A 20,791-nucleotide genomic window follows, 5' to 3' on the forward strand; every position below is an offset into this window, starting at 1 on the left:
GTAAGAGTGTGGAAATGGCGTGTTTGCTGGATTCTGAAGAGACAGGTACTGCCCAGATAAAGCCTGAAAATGTATCAACTGAGACAAAAAGCAAAGAAAACTTTCCTAAGGAGTAGTGAATGAAATCAGATTGCCAAAGGGAATTAGGCTGTTGCCCCTGGGGATTAACTCCTGAAATCGTAGTTCGTAAGTGCAGAGGGGCGCAGACATCACAAGTTTTAATAATACGCCGCACTTCAGTGAGAGGAATATGGTATTTAGAGTGCAATCTGTTAGCATTGGTGTGAAGATTAGCATGTTCGTCACTGGCAGACGTAAAAATGGGAGCTATGAGCCTGTCAACAGCATCATTTCCTGCAACCAGAGGGCCGGGTAAACCTGAATGAGCACATATATGTGCAATAAAGAAAGGTTCCATACGTGAGCGAATTAAAGCTTGAGTCTGTGAAAAGAGAGTTTATAATTCTTCATCTAGGTTGTATAAAAAGGCGGTAACAAAATCAGGAAAAAGGGAAGCAAGGTATTTGGAATCAGTATATACGTTGAAGGATAATGGTTGAAGTGACAAAAGAGCACATAAAGCATACAATTCAACTCTTTGTACTGAAGAATAGGTAATGGGTAATTTCTCTTTGATATCAGGGCCGACAATCCCTGCTATGCCTTTCTTGTTGCCATCCATGAAATAGGTGGGTGCATTGGAAATAGGCTGGGATGCAATGATATTAGTTACAATGAATTTAGTACATTGTAGAAAGCGCCATAATTTTCCTTTTGGCAAATGAAATGAGATAACATTTTGAAAATCACTTAATGCTATTTGCATGGTCAAGTTATACTGTAAGGCAATTTCCAATTCCTTTTTTGTCAAGGGAACGTGTATTGCATATGGATCAAATCCAGTCAAAGTTTTTATACGGCTTCTTCCTGACACAATTAAGCGCCCTATTTTCTCAATATATGATACAATTTTTTAAGACTGTTTAGTGTGTAAATATACCCATTCTATTGGGCTATGCTGAGCTATAATTGCAGTGGGCCAATGTTCAGTGGGGAATATATATAAAGAAACTGGTTGATCATAATCTAGCCGAGTTGAAAAAGATTGTTGAATGCATTTCTCCAGTAAGGCCAGTTCTTCTTTGGCCTCTTTTGTTAGCTGCCTAGGGCTATTAGGCTCAGGGGATCCCTCTAAAATTTTAAATAGATTTTGTAAGGCACAGGTGGGGATCCTGACAGACGGCCGCAGCCAATTAATATCTCCTAGCAATTTTTGAAAATCATTCAGCGAGGGTAGAGATTGCACAGAAATTTGAGTTTTTGGAGGTTTGGTTTTAGATTCTTCCATCAGATCAGATCAGATCAGATCAGTCGCTCAGTCGTGTCTGACTCTTTGCAACCCCATAAATCGCAGCACGCCAGGCCTCCCTGTCCTTCACCAACTCCTGGAGTTCACCCAGACTCACGTCCATCGAGTCAATGATGCCATCCAGCCATCTCATCCTCTGTCGTCCCCTTCTCCTCCTGCCCCCAATCCCTCCCAGCATCAGAGTCTTTTCCAATGAGTCAACTCTTCACATGAGGTGGCCAAAGTACTAGAGTTTCAGCTTTAGCATCATTCCTTCCAAAGAAATCCCAGGGCTGATCTCCTTCACAATGGACTGGTTGGATGTCCTTGCAGTCCAAGGGACTCTCAAGAGTCTTCTCCAACACCACACTTCAAAAGCATCAATTCTTCAGCCCTCAGCCTTCTTCACAGTCCAACTCTCACATCCATACATGACCACAGGAAAAACCATAGCCTTGACTAGACAGACCTTTGTTGGCAAAGTAATGTCTCTGCTTTTGAATATGCTATCTAGGTTGGTCATAACTTTCCTTCCAAGGAGTAAGCGTCTTTTAATTTCATGGCTGCAGTAACCATCTGCAGTGATTTTGGAGCCCCCAAAAATAAAGTCTGACACTGTTTCCACTGTTTCCCCATCTATTTCCCATGAAGTGATGGGACTGGATGCCATGATCTTCGTTTTGTGAATGTTGAGCTTTAAGCCAACTTTTTCACTCTCCACTTTCACTTTCATCAAGAGACTTTTGAGTTCCTCTTCACTTTCTGCCATAAGGGTGGTGTCATCTGCAAATCTGAGGTTATTGGTATTTCTCCCGGCAATCTTGATTCCAGCTTGTGCTTCTTCCAGTCCAGCGTTTCTCATGATGTACTCTGCATATAAGTTAAATAAGCAGGGTGACAATATACAGCCTTGACGTACTCCTTTTCCTATTTGGAACCAGTCTGTTGTTCCATGTCCAGTTCTAACTGTTGCTTCCTGACCTGCATACAAATTTCTCAAGAGTCAGGTCAGGTGGTCTGGTATTCCCATCTCTTGAAGAATTTTCCACAGTTTATTGTGATCCACACAGTCAAAGGCTTTGGCATAGTCAATAAAGCAGAAATAGATGCTTTTCTGGAACTCTCTTGCTTTTTCCATGATCCAGCGTATGTTGGCAATTTGATCTCTGGTTCCTCTGCCTTTTCTAAAACAAGCTTGAACATCAGGAAGTTCACAGTTCACATATTGCTGAAGCCTGGCTTGGAGAATTTTGAGCATTACTTTACTAGCGTGTGAGGTGAGTGCAATTGTGCAGTAGTTTGAGCGTTCTTTGGCATTGCCTTTCTTTGAGATTGGAATGAAAACTGACCTTTTCCAGTCCTGTGGCCACTGCTGAGTTTTCCATATTTGCTCTCATATTGAGTGCAGCACTTTCACAGCATCATCTTTCAGGATTTGGAATAGCTCAACTGGAATTCCATCACCTCCACTAGCTTTGTTTGTAGTGATGCTTTCTAAGGCCCACTTGACTTCATATTCCAGGATGTCTGGCTCTAGGTCAGTGATCACACCATCGTGATTATCTGGGTCGTGAAGATCTTTTTTGTACAGTTCTTCTGTGTATTCTTGCCACCTCTTCTTAATGTCTTCTGCTTCTGTTAGGTCCATACCATTTCTGTCCTTTATCGAGCCCATCTTTGCATGAAATGTTCCCTTGGTATCTCTGATTTTCTTGAAGAGATCCCTAGCCTTTTCCATTCTGTTGTTTTCCTCTATTTCTTTGCATTGATCGCTGAAGAAGGCTTTCTTATCTCTTCTTGCTATTCTTTGGAACTCTGCATTCAGATGTTTATATCTTTCCTTTTCTCCTTTGCTTTTTGCTTCTCTTCTTTTCACAGCTATTTGTAAGGCCTCCGCAGACAGCCATTTTGGTTTTTTGCATTTCTTTTCCATGGGGATGGTCTTGATCCCTGTCTCCTGTACAATGTCACGAACCTCATTCCATAGTTCATCAGGCACTCTATCTATCAGATCTAGGCCCTTAAATCTATTTCTCACTTCCACTGTCTAATCATAAGGGATTCGATTTAGGTCATACCTGAATGGTCTAGTGGTTTTCCCTACTTTCTTCAATTTAAGTCTGAATTTGGCAATAAAGAGTTCATGGTCTGAGCCACAGTCAGCTCCCGGTCTTGTCTTTGCCGACTGTATAGAGCTTCTCCATCTTTGGCTGCAAAGAATATAATCAATCTGACTTCGGTGTTGACCATCTGGTGATTTCCATGTATAGAGTCTTCTCTTGTGTTGTTGGAAAGGGTGTTTGTTATGACCAGTGCATTTTCTCGGCAAAACTCTATCAGTCTTTGCCCTGCTTCATTCCGTATTCCAAGGCTAAATTTGCTTGTTACTCCAGGTGTTTCTTGACTTCCTACTTTTGCATTCCAGTCCCCAATAATGAAAAGGACATCTTTTTTGGGTATTAGTTCTAAAAGGTCTTGTAGGTCTTCGTAGAACTGTTCAACTTCAGCTTCTTCAGCATTACTGGTTGGGGCATAGACTTGGAGTACTGTGATATCGAATGGTTTGCCTTGGGGACGAACAGAGATCATTCTGTCGTTTTTGAGATTGCATCCAAGTATTGTATTTCGGACTCTTTTGTTGACCATGATGGCTACTCCATTTCTTCTGAGGGATTCCTGCCCACAGTAGTAGATATAATGGTCATCTGAGTTAAATTCACCCATTCTAGTCCATTTCAGTTAGCTGATTCCTAGAATGTCAACATTTACTCTTGCCATCTCTTGTTTGACCACTTCCAATTTACCTTGATTCATGGACCTGACATTCCAGGTTCCTATGCAATATTGCTCTTTACAGCATCGGCCCTTGCTTCTATCACCAGTCACATCCACAGCTGGGTATTCTTTCTGCTTTGGCTGCATCCCTTCATTCTTTCTGGAGTTATTTCTCCACTGATCTCCAGTAGCATATTGGGCACCTACTGACCTGGGGAGTTTCTCTTTCAGTATCCTATCATTTTGCCTTTTCATACTGTTCATGGGGTTCTCAAGGCAAGAATACTGAAGTGGTTTGCCATTCCCTTCTCCAGTGGACCACATTCTGTCAGATGTCTCCACCATGACCCGCCCATCTTGGGTTGCCCCACGGGCATGGCTTAGTTTCATTGAGTTAGACAAGGCTGTGGTCCTAGTGTGATTAGATTGACTAGTTTTCTGTGAGTGGTTGCAGTGTGTCTGCCCTCTGATGCCCTCTTGCCACACGTACCGTCTTACTTGGGTTTCTCTTACCTTGGGTGTGGGGTATCTCTTCACGGCTGCTCCAGCAAAACGCAGCCAATGCTCCTTACCTTGGACAAGGGGTATCTCCTCACCGCTGCCCTTCCTGACCTTCACCATGGGATAGCTCCTCTAGGCCCTCCTGTGCCCGCGCGGACACGGTGTGGGGTTGGTCCTCCCGGCCACCGCCCCTGGTCACAGGCTTAGGGGAGTGGGGTAGCTCCTCCCGCTCGCCACCCCTGGCCTCGGGCTTCAGGGCATGGAGTATCTCCTCCCTGCCGCCGCCCCTGACCTTGGACGCTGGGTATGTCCCCTCGGCCGCACCCCCCACCCCTGACCTCGGATGCGGGGTAGCTCCTCTCTGCCGTTCCTGCACCATCGCAGTCTGGCACTCTCAGCCGCTGCCCCTGACCTTGGACGTGGGGTAACTCCTCTTGGCCGCCGTCCTTCGGGCATGGGGTCCTCCCGGCTTCTGCTCCTGATGTCAAACGTCCTAAATAATTAAAGGGTGCTTTCCACTGGATTTTATCTGGTGCATCAAGCAGGCCATGATTTTGAAGAGTAGTAGTAACTTCATTAGATCAGATCAGATCAGACCAGATCAGTCGTTCAGTCGTGTCCGACTCTTTGCGACCCCATGAACCGCAGCACGCCAGGCCTCCCTGTCCATCACCAACTCCCGGAGTTCACTCAGACTCATGTCCATCGAGTCAGTGATGCCATCCAGCCATCTCATCCTCTGTCGTCCCCTTCTCCTCCTGCCCCCAATCCCTCCCAGCATCAGAGTCTTTTCCAATGAGTCAACTCTTCGCATGAGGTGGCCAAAGTACTGGAGTTTCAGAGTTCAGATTCCATAGAAGTATATCATCCATGTAATGAATTATAAACGCAGTAGGATACTTATATCTAATGGGTTGTAATAAAACAGATATGAGATATTGGCAAATGGTAGGAGAGTTCATCATTCCCTGAGGTAGCACCTTCCATTGAAATCTTTTAACAGCAGCCATGTGATTTATAGAAGGAACTGAAAAGGCAAAACGTTTTCTATCTTTAGGGTGCAGAGGTATAGTAAAAAAGCAGTCTTGTAAGTCAATAATAACTATAGACCATCCTTTTGGTACCATAGAAGGGGAGGGCAATATGGGTTGTAAGGGCCCCATAGGTAACATGGTATTATTAACATTTCTTAAATCTATCAACATTCACCATTTTCCTGATTTCTTTTTTATTATAAAAACAGGGTAATTCCATGGGGAAAATGAAGGTTCTATATGAGCTTCTTGTAATTGTTCATTTAATAATTGCGTAAGAGCTACCAATTTTTCTTTAGTTAAGGGCCATTGAGGTGTCCATACTGGGGTATCAGATTCCCAGTCGAGAGGCAGTGGTGTTAATTCAATGGCCCCCATTAAAAAGGTTCATTTAAAGAAATTGTGGCTTTCATTTGTTTAAGAAAATCCCGTCCCCATAAATTGATAGGGATATTAGTAATATATGGTTTAAGATAAGCTACAATTTGATCAGGGCCATACACTTGTAAATAGGATGCACTGACAAAAGTTTGTGTGGCATTAGCTTCACCCACTCCTAATAGTCTAGAAGGAGCCACAACCTTACCCCAATCAAGGGGCCATTCTGCAGCTCTAATGATTGAAATGTCAGCTCCAGTATCTAACATGCCTGTGAAATTTTTTCCCCATATGTGTAAAGTAAGCATGGGTTTCTGATGTTCTTTAATAAGGTAGATAGTGCAGCAGTAAGGTTGGTACTGCCAAAGCCTCCCTGCCGAACTTTATCAGATGCCTTCATTGGTTTACATGGTAAAAGTAATAATTGTGCAAAATGTTCCCCTTTTTGTAAGTATACATTTCCCATTTTCACAACATTTACCATAACATGTATTTCCCCTTCATAATCTTCATCCACAACACCGGTCAATACCACTAAACCTCTCATTGTGCAGCTACTACGTCCCAAAATCAGTCCCACTGTCCCGGGTGGAATCGGGCCGTAATATCCAGTGGGAATTTTGTGGGGGTTGTATAATTCTATTAGTTCCATATCATAAGGACTAGGTATATCAATGCAAGCACTCTTGGATGTAGTTGCTTGTAGCATCATAACGCTAGGTCCTCCTTTTGTAGCGGGGCTAGAGGACGGCCCCTTTATCAGTTTCCCTGTTGTTTTTGTTGTGCACCGGGGTTCAAGGTCTTTCCATCCTTATCAAATTTAGAATGACATTCATTCAGCCAATGGAACCCCTTTTTACGTCTTGGACATACTCTTGGGGGTCTGTTCTTATTAGAAGTAGTATTATTTTTTCCGGCCTGTGTTGGTATGCGGCATTTTTTTTTCATATGGCCGGGTTTCCCACAGTTAAAACATTTGGCATTAGCAGCTTTCTGTACATTAAAGGTTTCCAGTGCTGCCAGTTTTGCTCTATGGAACATAGATCTGATATCCCTACATGCTTTCAAATATTCCATAAGAGAGCCAGTCTCTTGAATTGGTCTGAGCACGGATTGACATTCCTCATTAGCATTTTCAAAAGCAAGTTGTTTTAAAATAATGTTTTGTAAAGTCACATCCTTAATAGATTTTTCAACTGCATCCTTTAATTTTCCTATAAATTGAGAATATTCCTCCTCATGTCCTTGAATAATCTTAACAAATGAACCGTCAGAGTTAGTGCTATCAACCTTTGCCCACGCCCTGCAGGCAGTTTCTTTAATGAAATGCAACATCTCAGGGGTAATATTAGCTAATTGCGCCATTACATCAGTCATAGTCCCTGTTCCAGTCAGTATATCATAAGTTAAATTGGCAGGGTTACCACGAGATTGCTGGTCAATCATCAGCTGTCGGGCCTCATCACTAACCCACATTTGCCACTGCAGTAATTGTTGAGGATTTAAAACCATCTTTGCTACTTGAAAAAAATCATATGACATCCAATGGTCAGCCCATCCTCTGAGAAATTCTGTACAGTAAGGAGAAGTAGGTCCATACAGAGTACATGCTTTCTTAAAGTTAGACAACATGCCAAAATCTACACTGGCCCCAGAATTTCGACCCTGGACGAGTTGATCAAATTGTATTGGGAAAGCAAAAGCACAAGCAGGCATCTCCTGAGGAGGAGTGAAGCGGTTAGTACGAGCAAGGTTAGCAACAGCAGTTACAGATGGAGCAGAAGGAAAAGCCTCAGATTTGGGCTGTCCACTGAACAAAATGACTTCCGCCTTAAGTGGTTTCGGTTTTGACACATCCTTAATAGATACATCCTCAAGTTGTTTTTCCACGGTTTGTGTTTGATTGATCATGACATTCTTGCATTTCAAAGCACCTTTCATGTCTTGTTCATCAAGCTCGTATTCATGCAAAGACCGAACAGTCTCTACCTCCAAATCAACATTATGTCCTTCAGTTTGTTCTATGACAGCCCGTATGAGTGACCAGGTAACCCACTATTGAGGAGGAATGCGAACTCCCTGCCGATATGCTCGCAAAACATTATTCTTAACCCTTTTCCATACATCAAGATCAAGCGTCCCCTCTTCCTGGAACCATGGATTATGTTCCAGTAGTATATGATAGCAGTCATTCAACTGATCTCTTGAAACATTAACACCGTTTTGTTTCAAAAAATGATGCATTATAGAAATGAAAGGAATTTTACTGCTATGTTGTCCCATCCTGCTTACCTCTTTATGCAGGGCTCCTCGCTTTGTTTAGCCTTCCTTTCAAGTCCCTGTTCGGGCGCCACCTGCTGGGGATTTTCTCCCCGGGACTTGGAAGCGATGAACCTGAATGAATGACACTCGGACAGTCTCTTGCAAGGACTGACAAGTTTATTTCTGCAGTCAAGCCTTTTTATAGAAGCAGGAACAAAGAGCTTAGAGTACACGGCCAGCAGGGCACGTACTGGGTTAACACATAATCAGTAAAAATATTTCAAGGACAGTGCGCTCTAAGTGACCCATGTGCTTATCCCATAACCCGTTTTCTCAAGCAACATCCTTAATATTTATTATTAAATCTTGGCGCCGAGCATAACCAAAGGCAGGAGATGTTTTTCTGCCCGCAGCACACAAAGCCGGAGTACTTCTGGCCCTTCGCCATTTTCCCAAGGACTTCCTCTTATACGGCTATTTTGTACTGCACTTCCCAACACTGTGTGGGAGCAGCCACCTGACTTTCTGGTTGGGGCAGATTCTCCATGCCATAGGTAAATAAAGAGAGATAGTGGGAGGAAGATCAAAGCCACTTTTTAATTTTTTTCCCTGGACCTGCTCTGTTTCAGGGTTGAAGATTTACATCAGCTGCTGATAATTTCTCTACATGATGCTGTATTGCTAATAACATTTCCTCCCCAAACCTGATACTTTTCTGAAGCAGCTATCTGTTGCCATCAAAATGTGTGCTTGTCATTGTGTGTAGGCTTGTGTACTTCGACGAGAATGTAAATAGTCTGGAAAAGGGAGAGTTGGGTACTGTTTACTGTCTACTGTCTTACACTGAAAGTTGTAGTAATGTTTTATTGAATATTTTTCTGATGTCTGTGTTCACACTGGAATCATAACCGTGAGCTTTGGAGAACTCAAGGTGAGTGTGAATTAGAGCTTTAGCTAAACATGACTGTTTTAGCTAAACATGACTCTGGAACAGCTGATTTTTTACTCTCCTACCCCTTTCCTCTGCACCCCACTCTCCAAGTAGATGAAGGCTATTAAATTTTACTTTCAAAAATAATAGAATTCACTTTGGTTTCTTTCCTTTTATAAGTAGTGGTACTCTGTGTCCTGATTTTGAAAATTCAGTATTTTTTTTCTATTTTTTTTATTGGAGTATAATTGCTTTGCAGTGTTGTGTTTTTGCTGTTTAACGATGTGAATCAGCTATATGTATACATACACACATGGCCTTCCTCTTAAACCTCCCTCCCACTCCTCTAGGTCATCACAGAGGCCTGAGCTAAGCTCCCTGTGCTATATAGCAGGTTCACGTTAGCTATCTATTTTACACATGGGCTTCCCTGGTGGCTCAGTCGGTAAAGAATCTGCCTGCAATGCAGGAGACCTGGGTTCGATCCCTGGATTGGGAAGATCCCCCTGGAGAAGGAAATGGCAACACACTCCAGTATTCTTTCCTGGGAAATCCAATGGATAGAGAAGCCTGGTGGGCTACAGTCCATGGGGTCATAGAGTTGGACCTGACTGAGCGACTAAACCACCACAGCATATATATGTCGGTGTCATTCTCTCAGTTTGTCTCATGCTCTCAGTATGTTTTAAAGTTGCCTTGAGTCTCATTGCTGGATTCATTTTAAATGAGACTTTAAATCTTGCATTTTACCTATTTCCCTAGTTCCCAATCCTATGTGCTAATTGCAGCTCTTCTTTTAAAGGTATACAGTGGGTTCTCCTCCATCTCTGCACTTCTGGTGTTCCCTGTTTGAACATGGATTTATGGTGCTTCCCAGATTGACATTTTTTCAGTCCCTTCATTCTCTGGTGCCTCTGGCACATCTTTGGCCTCTCTTGTGTGATGTAAGCTGCAGGGCACAGTTGTCTAGGGAAGGTGACCCAGGGCTTCAGAACACGGGCTGTGGACCCTGCCAGGCTCCTGTGGACACATCAACATGTGGACAGCAAAGCCAGGATGAGCCTGCAAGACATGAAGGAATGTTCTGCTCTTTCCTTTGCTTTGGAGAGTATGTGGACAGGGGATCCAGAGTTCAGGAAGAAATGGTGTCTGATTGGCTCAACTCTCACTTTGGAGGTGGCTGGAGGTGGAATTTAATTTTCTGCTTCCTATCACTCCACTGCCTCCTCGACAGGCCTCTCTTCACACAGAGCCAGGGTATTTCTTTTTATGACATCAGAAGCGACATGAGACACTTGGCAGACAATACTGTTGGCACTCATGTTTCAAAGTAGATGCTTCCATTGCAATGTAAATCAAGGTTGCCTTAATGCTGTCTGGCCTTGTATATTAATTCACTGTGCTCTTATTAGACATTTTCCTTGAACCAACAGGCATTAGGATAAAATAACAGAAAAAAAGCCTGAATGTCTGAGGAAGGAATAAAGATTTTTTTCCCAAGGCTTATAGAGAAGCACAAACATTTTGAAAGATGAGTTTCTAACAGAGGAAATATTGAGAGATGAGACTGGGACACAGCAGAAGGGATGTGAAGAGAAGAAAAGGAAATAAAAATAAATCCTCATCTGCCAGTAGAAGCTTTTTTTTTAGAGCCACTAGCAGAAGCTGCTCTGTGGTTTCAGGGTGCAAAGGTTCTGAACCTCTCATTTGGGGACTGAAAAAGAGGCTCTTAAAAGAGCTATTGATGCTTTGAGTAAACTTGAGGGAAGTGTTCTTGTGTCCTGATGTCTTATTTCATGGCTTCTTTTGCTATTAAGAAGATGATTATGGCTTTAGTATATTTATCTGTACTCACTTCAGAAGTTAGCTTATTCAGGGCTGTTAAATCTATCTTATCTATACTCTCAGATTTAAAAACCTTTCTTTTGTTCCACAAAGTACTAAGACTACATGCTGTAAATAATCAGTCAGTAACTTCTTGGGAACAGTCATATCCACAGGCATAAATATTTCTAAAGATAATTTTATAGGGGCATAACCTGTGCTTTTGAAATTATTGAAAAATATTTTCTATTGTCTGGTTAGGTATTGTTGCTAGTTATAAAAACACTAGAATTCTCTAACATATAATTTTTAAACTGCAGTATTCCACAGTGGCCACTGGACTGGAAAAGGTCAGTTTTCATTCTGATCCCAAAGAAAGGCAATGCCAAAGAATGCTCAAACTACCGCACAATTGCATTCATTTCACATGCTAGTAAAGTAATGCTTAAAATTCTCCAGGCCAGGCTTCAGCAATATGTGAACCATGAACTTCCTGATGTTCAAGCTGGTTTTAGAAAAGGCAGAGGAACCAGAGATCAAATTGCCAACATCTGCTGGATCATGGAAAAAGCAAGAGAGTTACAGAAAAGCATCTATTTCTGCTTTATTGACTATGCCAAAGCCTTTGACTGTGTGGATCACAATAAAATGTGGAAAATTCTGAAAGAGATGGGACTACCAGACCACCTGACCTGCCTCTTGAGAAATCTGTATGCAGGTCAGGAAGCAACAGTTAGAACTGGACATGGAACAACAGACTGGTTCCAAATAGGAAAAGGAGTACGTCAAGGCTGTATATTGTCACCCTGTTTATTTAACTTATATGCAGAATACATCATGAGAAACACTGGTCTGGAAGAAGCACAAGCTGGAATCAAGATTGGTGGGACAAATATCAATAACCTCAGATATGCAGATGACACCACACACCCTTATGGCAGAAAGTGAAGAGGAACTAAAAAGCCTCTTGATGAAAGTGAAAGAGGAGAGTGAAAAAGTTGGCTTAAAGCTCAACATTCAGAAAACGAAGATCATGGCATCCAGTCCCATCACTTCGTGGCAAACAGATGGGGAAACAGTGGAAACAGTGTCAGACTTTATTTTTCTGGGCTCCAAAATCATTGCAGATGGTGAGTGCAGCCATGAAATTAAAAGACGCTTACTCCTTGGAAGGAAAGTTATGACCAACCTAGACAGCATATTAAAAAGCAGAGACATTGCCAACAAAGGTCTGTCTAGTCAAGGCTATGGTTTTTTCTGTGGTCATGTATGGATGTGAGAGTTGGACTGTGAAGAAAGCTGAGCATGGAAGAATTGATGCTTTTGAAGTGTGGTGTTGGAGAAGACTCTTGAGAGTCCCTTGGGCTGCAAGGAGATCCAACCAGTCCATTCTGAAGGAGATCAGCCCTGGGATTTCTTTGGAAGGAATGATGCTAAAGCTGAAACTCTAGTACTTTGGCCACCTCATGCAAAGAGTTGACTCATTGGAAAAGACTCTGATGCTGGGAGGGATTGGGGGCAAGAGGAGAAGGGGACGACAGAGGATGAGACGGCTGGATGGCATCACTGACTCGATGGACGTGAGTCTGAGTAAACTCTGGGAGTTGGTGATGGACAGGGAGGCCTGGTGTGCTGTAATTCATGGGGTCGCAAAGAGTTGGACACGACTGAGCGACTGAACTGAACTGATTCCAAAAAACTAAAGTTGTAGGTTGTAAAGACCATTAATTTTGAAAATGATTCAAATCTCTCACTGTTTCTGGAACCTTAGTTGGATGCAAGTGGCATCCTTACATGCTGTCTGGAGGATTTATTCAACATTCATATTTTCTTTTTGAGATTATACCTCATTATTTCTTTACTCTATGCAATATAATATAATGTGTCAGTCAGAAACTTTGTATCTATTAATGCCATATGTGTGTGTGTGTGTGTGCTTCCCTCGTGACTCAGACGTAAAGAATGTGCGTGTACTGCAGGAGATCTGGGTCGATCCCTGGGTTGGGAAGATCCCCTGGAGGAGGACATGGCAACCCAATCCAGTATTCTTGCCTGGAGAATTCCATGGACAGAGGAGCCTGGTGGGCTACCACCTATGGGGTCACAAAGAGTCAGACACAACTAAGTTTTTATGCATATATATATATATATATAATTTTTTTTTGGCTGCACCATGTGGCATGAGAGATCTTAGTTATGTGACCAGGGATTGAACCCATGACCCCTGAATTGGAAGTTCAGAGTCTTAACCACTGGACCACCAGGGAAGTACCTATAGTATATATTTTATAACATATTTGCTGCTTTGATATTTCAGAAAAACACCTGTATTTTACATGTTTATATTTGTGAATGTAGCTTTACTGTTTGTACATGAAGTTTGTGAGCAAATTTTTGTGGTTTTCATTTGGGGATTTGTCCAACACTCCCTGTTTATTTTCTAGATACCAAAGTACTCGTGTTTTCCTTGCCTGGGGAATATTATTCAGTAAAGTCCGTGCCTTGTCTGATTCTGTCACCGCAGTTTTCTGGCCCCCAGTGTGTTAGGTTTTGAGTCCTTTTGTCCTGTGTCAATAGTAGTATTAGGTTTTTGAAGGTATACTTCCCCCTGTTGCATTGCAAGAGAGACACATAGGGAGTTTCACATGGTAAAACAGTAATGATAACAAAACCCGATTTGTAACTGTGTGCTTGCGTGTGAGTATATCAAATAAAATCTTGTAATTGGAGGAGGATGGATTAAAACCGGAAGGATGAAAACTCGTATCTGTAATCATTTCTTAAATGGAGAACATACATTAAGAAATAATTTGAATAAGTAGACAGGAAGTCTTATAATATTTGTACTTAGGAGAATCTTTTCTAGTAAAGAATTTAGAGATTAGTGATCATTTATCTCTGTAGTTCATCACATAACCCCTGCTTCTGTAGGTTCTTTTGAGAACTCTTTGTAAATTCACAGAGCATTGGAAACTTTTTATAGAAATTTAACTTTAGATAAATAATGATTTTAAAAGTATATGGCCAAAGCAAAGATTTAGTGTTACTCATATTTATGGTGGGCTTCTGCTGGAAGATCCTTTTAATCAAGATGCATATTCTAAGCTAAGAGGTCTCCACATAAAAATCAATTATATAGTGTATTAACTACTCATGTATATAAACTGTAGGCTGCTTTCTTAGTAAAAGCTCTAACAATCTGAAAATATCTAGATTTTACAAAATTTTGAACAGTATAGGATTTCCTTTATTTTCTTCAAAAGTGAGATAAGACATGTATCAAATTTAAAAGATTGTTTTATATCATCTTCACTATAAAACCAGTAAAAATCAGTGCAGGGGTGGTGTTTGGGGATAGTCAAATGTGGGACTGTTAGTGTTTTTATGAATGTAGTTTACAACTCTATGAATTTTACACAGTGTACCAAATTCTTTAAAATGCAACTTATTTAAATTAATTAACAAGTTTAGAGGCAGGACTTCTAGATGGAAGAGTGAAGGTAGTCACTACATGCCATTGGATTTCTATATGCAAAAACATGAGTTTAGACTCTTATTCACAGCACAGCATACACACAAAATTAACTCAACGTGGATTATAGATGTAAGTGTTAAAACCATAAGGTTTCCAGAAGAAAACACAGAAAATTTTGTGGCCTTGGATCAGATAGAATTCTCAGATACAACATCAGAAGTGTAATCAATAGAGGAAAAAATGGATAAATTATATTCTATCAAAATTAAAAGCTTTGTGCTTCCACTGCTAAGAATATGAAAAAGATAATCCACAGATTGGGAGTAAATATTTATAAATTGTATACCCAGTAAGAGATCTGTATGTGGAATATATCAAGAACTCTTGGGACTTCCTGGGTGGTCCAGTGGTTAAAAAAAACACCTTGCAATGCTGGGGACAAGGGTTCAATTCCTGGTTGGGGAACTAAGATCCCACATGCCTTGGGGCAACGAAGAGCACGTGCCACAACTGCTGCGTCCATGCACCCTGGAACCCTCGGCACAACTAGGTAGTCTGTGCACCGCAACAAAAGATCCTGCATGCTGCAACCGAGACCCAACACAGCCAAATAAATAAATTTTTTAGAATAAAATAAATTTGTCTTAAGAAGACAATTTAAAAATGGACAGAAGATTTGAAAAGACATTTCACCAAAGAAGATATACTATGATATAAATGGCCAATAAAGCATATGAAAAAAATGTTTAACTTCATTAGTCATTAGGGAAAATCAGATCACAATGTCTATGAGATCAACACTTCACACCTTTTGTGAGGGTTCATCTAGTAATTCCACCATGAGGCAGGGCAGCTCCCTCCTAAAGCTTATGACAGTTGTCCTTGGTGTGACCCAAGAAAGGTTTATTACACAAACTGGGATGTCTTGAAGTTGGGGAAGGGGAGAATGGCTCTCCAGGAAAAGTTCAGGAACAGAGAGAGAGAGAAAGTGAACAATGAGTACATAGGAGTTTTGTAAGCTCCTTATGAGTCCATGGATAACCCTAAGGCCTGAGGCAATTTACATTTGAGGGATTATTACAAGAGTGACTAAAAATCAGTATCTTTTGGCTCCAGGAATTGTAATTTTTTTTTCTTATTATGAAAGCCATGAGCTTTGCCATCCTGAGTCCTGTTCAAATTGCCATAGTCAAAATAATGCCATTTGCAACAATATGGATGGACCTAGAGGTTGTCATACTGAGTGAAGTAAGTTAGACACAGAAAGACAATCATCGTACGGTATAACTTATATGTGAAATCTAAAAAAGAAAAGAGGGCACAAATAAACCTAGTTACAGAACAGAAGTTGAGTCACAGATGAAGAAAAAATGTTATGATTACCAGGGGATAAAGAGAGAGAAATAAATTGAGAGATTGAGACTGACATATACACACTACTGTATATAAAATAGATAACTACTGTAGAGCACAGGGAACTCTACTCAATACTCTGTAATGACCTATATCGGAAAAGACTCTAAAAAAGTGAGTGGATATGTATATGTATAACTGATTCACTTTGCTGTACACCTGAAACTAACAAAACATTATAAATCAACTCTACTCCAATAAATTAAAAAAAAAAAAAATAGCCATAATCTATGGAGCCAAAGCTGACATTCTACTGAAGAATATTGGTGCTGGGAGCTAATTTAAGATCTTCCTTTCCTCCTGGAAAGATGCACACAGTTGTAAAAATGTTGAGTCTGTGTTTTATAATTGAAGATGCCTAAATGTGTGTGTGTTATACCAAAGATTGTGATGAGACCTGCAAAAAGGCAGAAGGACATCTGTTTCCTACAAAGAGAGACCTGTAGATAGCTAGCCTCTACAATGGTCATAATGGGGCAGGGGAGGATAGTAGGCTTTAGCAGACAGCTTTCTTAAGGCATGTAGATTAGCCTGTTTTGAGAGGAAGGCCCTCACTTTCAGTAGGTCCCTTTGTTTCATCTGCCTTCATCTCCAGCTGGGCTCCAGCTTTGAGAAGGGATTGCAGATGGGGAGGTGTCACTAAGTGGGAAAGGGAATTCTCTTTGGGTTTAATAGATCTGTAGGTGAGTAGTGTTCCCTTTTTTGGATAGAATGAGAAGAGGGACCCTAGTTATATTTTGGTAGGATATCTTAAGACCTAAAAGTCAGAAGTTCAGGGTAAATATAGCGGAAGGCAAAAGAGAGTTTTATTTGGGAGACCACTATCCATTTTGTAATGTCATGAGGGTGTCTTTGGTAGGTCATGATGTCACTTTATTAGAACTTTTTATTAGGACTGCTGCCAGTGAACAATAGGAAGAATGAAATTCCCAATGATGCATCTTTTAAGACTCATGTCTACACTGGTTGAGTAGTGTGTACCCCAATCAGAGTGGATAATATTTGTGGATCCAAAGGGGACGAATAAAGTTTTGCTGAGACCTACAATAGTGGTTTACCCATTATTCAATATCAATAGATACACCCATTTGAATGCAGAGTTCCAAACAATAGCAAGGAGAGATAAGAAAATCTTCCTCAGTGATCAGTGCAAAGAAATAGAGGAAAACAACAGAATGGGAAAGACTAGAGATCTCTTCAAGAAAATTAGAGATACCAAGGAATATTTCATGCAAAGATTGGCTCAATAAAGGACAGAAATGGTATGGACCTAACAGAAGCAGAAGATATTAAGAAGAGGTGGCAAGAATACACAAAAGAACTGTACAAAAAAGATCTTCATGACCCAGATAACCACAATGGTGTGATCACACCTAGAGCCAGACATCCTAGAATGTGAAGTCAAGTAGGCCTTAGGAAGCATCACTATGAACAAAGCTAGTAGAGGTAATGGAATTCCAGTTGAGCTATTTCAAATCCTAAAAGATGATGCTGTGAAAGTACTGCACTCAATATGCCAGCAAATTTGGAAAACTCAGCAGTGGCCACAGGACTGGAAAAGGTCAGTTTTCATTCCAATTCCAAAGAAAAGGCAATGCCAAAGAATGCTCAAACTACCGCACAATTGCACTCATCTCACACGCTAGTAAAGTAATGCTCAAAATTCTCCAAGCCAGGCTTCAGCAATACATGAACTGTGAACTCCCAGATGTTCAAGCTGGATTTAGAAAAGGCAGAGGAACCAGAGATCAAATTGCCAACATCCTCTGGATCATCGAAAAATCAAGAGAGTTCCAGAAAAGTGTCTATCTCTGCTTTATTGACTATTCCAAAGCCTTTGACTGTGTGGATAACAATAAGCTGTGGAAAATTCTTAAAGATGTGGGAATACCAGACCACCTGACCTGCCTTTGAGAAATCTGTATGCAGGTCAGGGAGCAACAGTTAGAACTGGACACGAAACAACAGTCTGGTTCCAAATCGGGAAATGAGTACGTCAAGGCTGTATATTGTCACCCTGCTTCTTTAACTTAAATGCAGAGTATATCATGAGAAACACGGGGCTGGATAAAGCACAAGCTGGAATCAAGATTGCTGAGAGAAATATCAATAACCTCAGATATGCAGATGACACCACCTTTATGGCAGAAAGCAAAGAAGAACTAAAGAGCCTCTTGAAGTGAAAGAGGAGAGTGAAAAAGTTGGCTTAAAGCTCAATATTCAGAAAACGAAGATCATGGCATCTGGTCCCATGACTTCATGGCAAATAGACGGGGAAACAGTGGAAACAGTGGCTGACTTTAATTGTTTGGGCTCCAAAATCACTACAGATGGTGACTGCAGCCATGAAATTAAAAGACACTTACTCCTTGGAAAGAAAGTTATGACCAACCTAGACAGCATATTAAAAAGCAGAGACGTTACTTTGCCAACAAAGGTCCGTCTAGTCAAGGCTATGGTTTTTCCAGTAGTCATGTATGGATGTGAGACTTGGACCATAAAGAAGGCTGAGCACCAAAGAATTGATGCTTTTGAACTGTGGTGTCAGAGAAGACTCTTGAGAGTCCCTTGGACTGCAAGGAGATCCAACTAGTCCATCCTAAAGGAGATCAGTTCTGAGTGTTCATTGGAAGGACTGATGTTGAAGCTGAAACTCCAATACTGTGGCCACCTGATGTGAAGAGCTGACTCATTTGAAAAGACCCTGATGCTGGGAAAGATTGAAGGCAAGAGGACAAGGGGACTACAGAGGATGAGATGGTTGGATGGCTCACTGACTCAATGGACAGGAGTTTGGGTAAACTCTGGAAGTTGGTGATGGACAGGGAAGCCTGGCATGCTGCCGTCCATGGGGTCACAAAGAGTCAGACACAACTGAGAGACTGAACTGAACTGAACTGACAATAGTGGTGTCAGCAGTAGAATACCGGTAAGGGTAAACCCAGAGTAGGCCCCCATAAGTATTCATCGTTGTGCAGCCACAGTGATCTGTGCCTACAAACTGGGGCGACTGCTCAATTCAGTCAGTTTGCTAATGAGTACAGAGGCCTTTGCTCCTTGGTGTGATCTCCATTGGCCATGGTGCCAGGACATAAGAGGCACAGAAATCACATTGGGAGGCCAGGGTTTTGGTTATAGCCAGTGGCATTGGGATACCAGGGTGCCTGGCACCGTGTTTAAGAGTCCAAGAACCACAATGACCAGGCCTGTAGAGCCAAAGGAATGGAGATGCTATATGAGTTAATAAATGTAGCAAGTGGGTCAGCTATGGCATTAAAGTGAGCCTCTTCAATGGGACCTTTAGAGTGAGATGTGTCGTGGGAGACTAATTATAAAATGTGAGATCTGAGAAAGAATATGTTCCCAATATTGAAGGTCCCATAGGTCACAATCCTGAATATGAATCCATTTTGTACCTACTGATTAGACCAGTGACCCATTAACTGCCACCAAGGAGTCTGTAAAAAATATGGATGATGAACATACATTTGTTGAGGGACTCCTGTCCCCATGTGACTGGACCCTTGCGGTCCATCCTTTATATACCATATCTTGGCAATGGAATGGAAAGCAGCAACTCTCCAGTGGGTTCCATCATATGGGATGGTGGTGCTATTTTTGTCCATGAAATAAGTGGATTCCCTTTCTCCTGGACTCAAGGGGCCTTGTAAATGGCTTACAGGGCCAGGTGAAGGGACATCTTTCTCAGACAAGCGCATTCTACAAAACATGAGAATTAGTGTGTAAGGTTTCCACAGTAAAGAAATCACCAGATGCCGCTGGTGGCATTGTTAGAGGGATAATTTTTAGAGTAACCTACAAGGGCTACCTGGGATGTTGTTGGGGTGACCTCCATTCAGATTGAGCTGATTTTCTTGTGATTGCCTACATAGATATTAATGAAATATAGAGACGGGATATATGTTGCTTCTAGAAGCCAAATAGGCTAGTAGATTTGGGGCTTGTTTGAGAGGCTGGGTATTAGGGTTATTGAAGTTGGTTTGGAGTAGCCTTCTGGGGACCAAATGATGCCCCCAAATTAAACTGAAGTGGTGTGTGGAGTCTTGAATCTTTTAGGGTGTGGTTAGTCAAAATCTGAACCACTCACATAAATACAATGGAATACTACTCAGTTATTAAAAAAGAATGAAATAATGCCACTTGCAGCAACATGGATACAAGTAGAGATTATCATACTTAGTGAAGTAAGTCAGACAGAGAATATTATATCACTCATATGTGAGATCTAAAATATGGCGCAAAGAAATCTATCTATGAAACAGAAAGAGACTCATAGACTTAGAGAACAGACTTATGATAGCCAAGGAGTGGGAGGAGGGAAAGGGATGGACTGGGAGTTTGGGGTTGGTAGATACAAACTATTACATTTAGGATGGATAAACAACAAGGTCCTACTGTATAGCATAGGGAACTATATTCAGTATCCTGTTATAAACTGTAATGGAAAAGAATATTTTAAAAAGGAATGTATTTAAAAAAAATAATCTGGACCACAATGTGAATGTCTTGTGCAATAGCTTCATGAATTTTTGGCCTTGGTAGCATATTGTCAGTCTAAGATGGTGGCTGGTGTTTGCTGCTGCTGCTGCTGCTGCTAAGTCACTTCAGTCGTGTCCGACTCTGTGCGACCCCATAGACGGCAGCCCACAAAGCTCCCCCGTCCCTGGGATTCTCCAGGCAAGAACACTGGAGTAGGTTGCCATTTCCTTCTCCAATGCATGAAAGTGAAAAGTGAAAGTGAAGTCGCTCAGTCGTGTCCAGCGCTTAGCGACCCCATGGACTGCAGCCTACCAGGCTCCTCCGTCCATGGGATTTTCTAGGCAAAAGTA

At 41.5% G+C, this 20,791-nt stretch overlaps 1 protein-coding gene across 1 annotated transcript in view; it reads left to right on the forward strand.

Moving 5' to 3' along the window:
• The window catches only part of ST8SIA6 (ST8 alpha-N-acetyl-neuraminide alpha-2,8-sialyltransferase 6), a 159,426-nt gene that overhangs the window by 16,100 nt on the left and 122,535 nt on the right, over window positions 1-20,791 (forward strand). The window lies entirely within an intron of this gene.

Source organism: Bos grunniens, chromosome 13 (genome assembly GCF_055505025.1).
Source record: "Bos grunniens cultivar Pamir isolate PY7600 chromosome 13, Bosgru_T2T1.0, whole genome shotgun sequence".
Classification (NCBI taxonomy): Eukaryota; Metazoa; Chordata; class Mammalia; order Artiodactyla; family Bovidae; genus Bos; species Bos grunniens.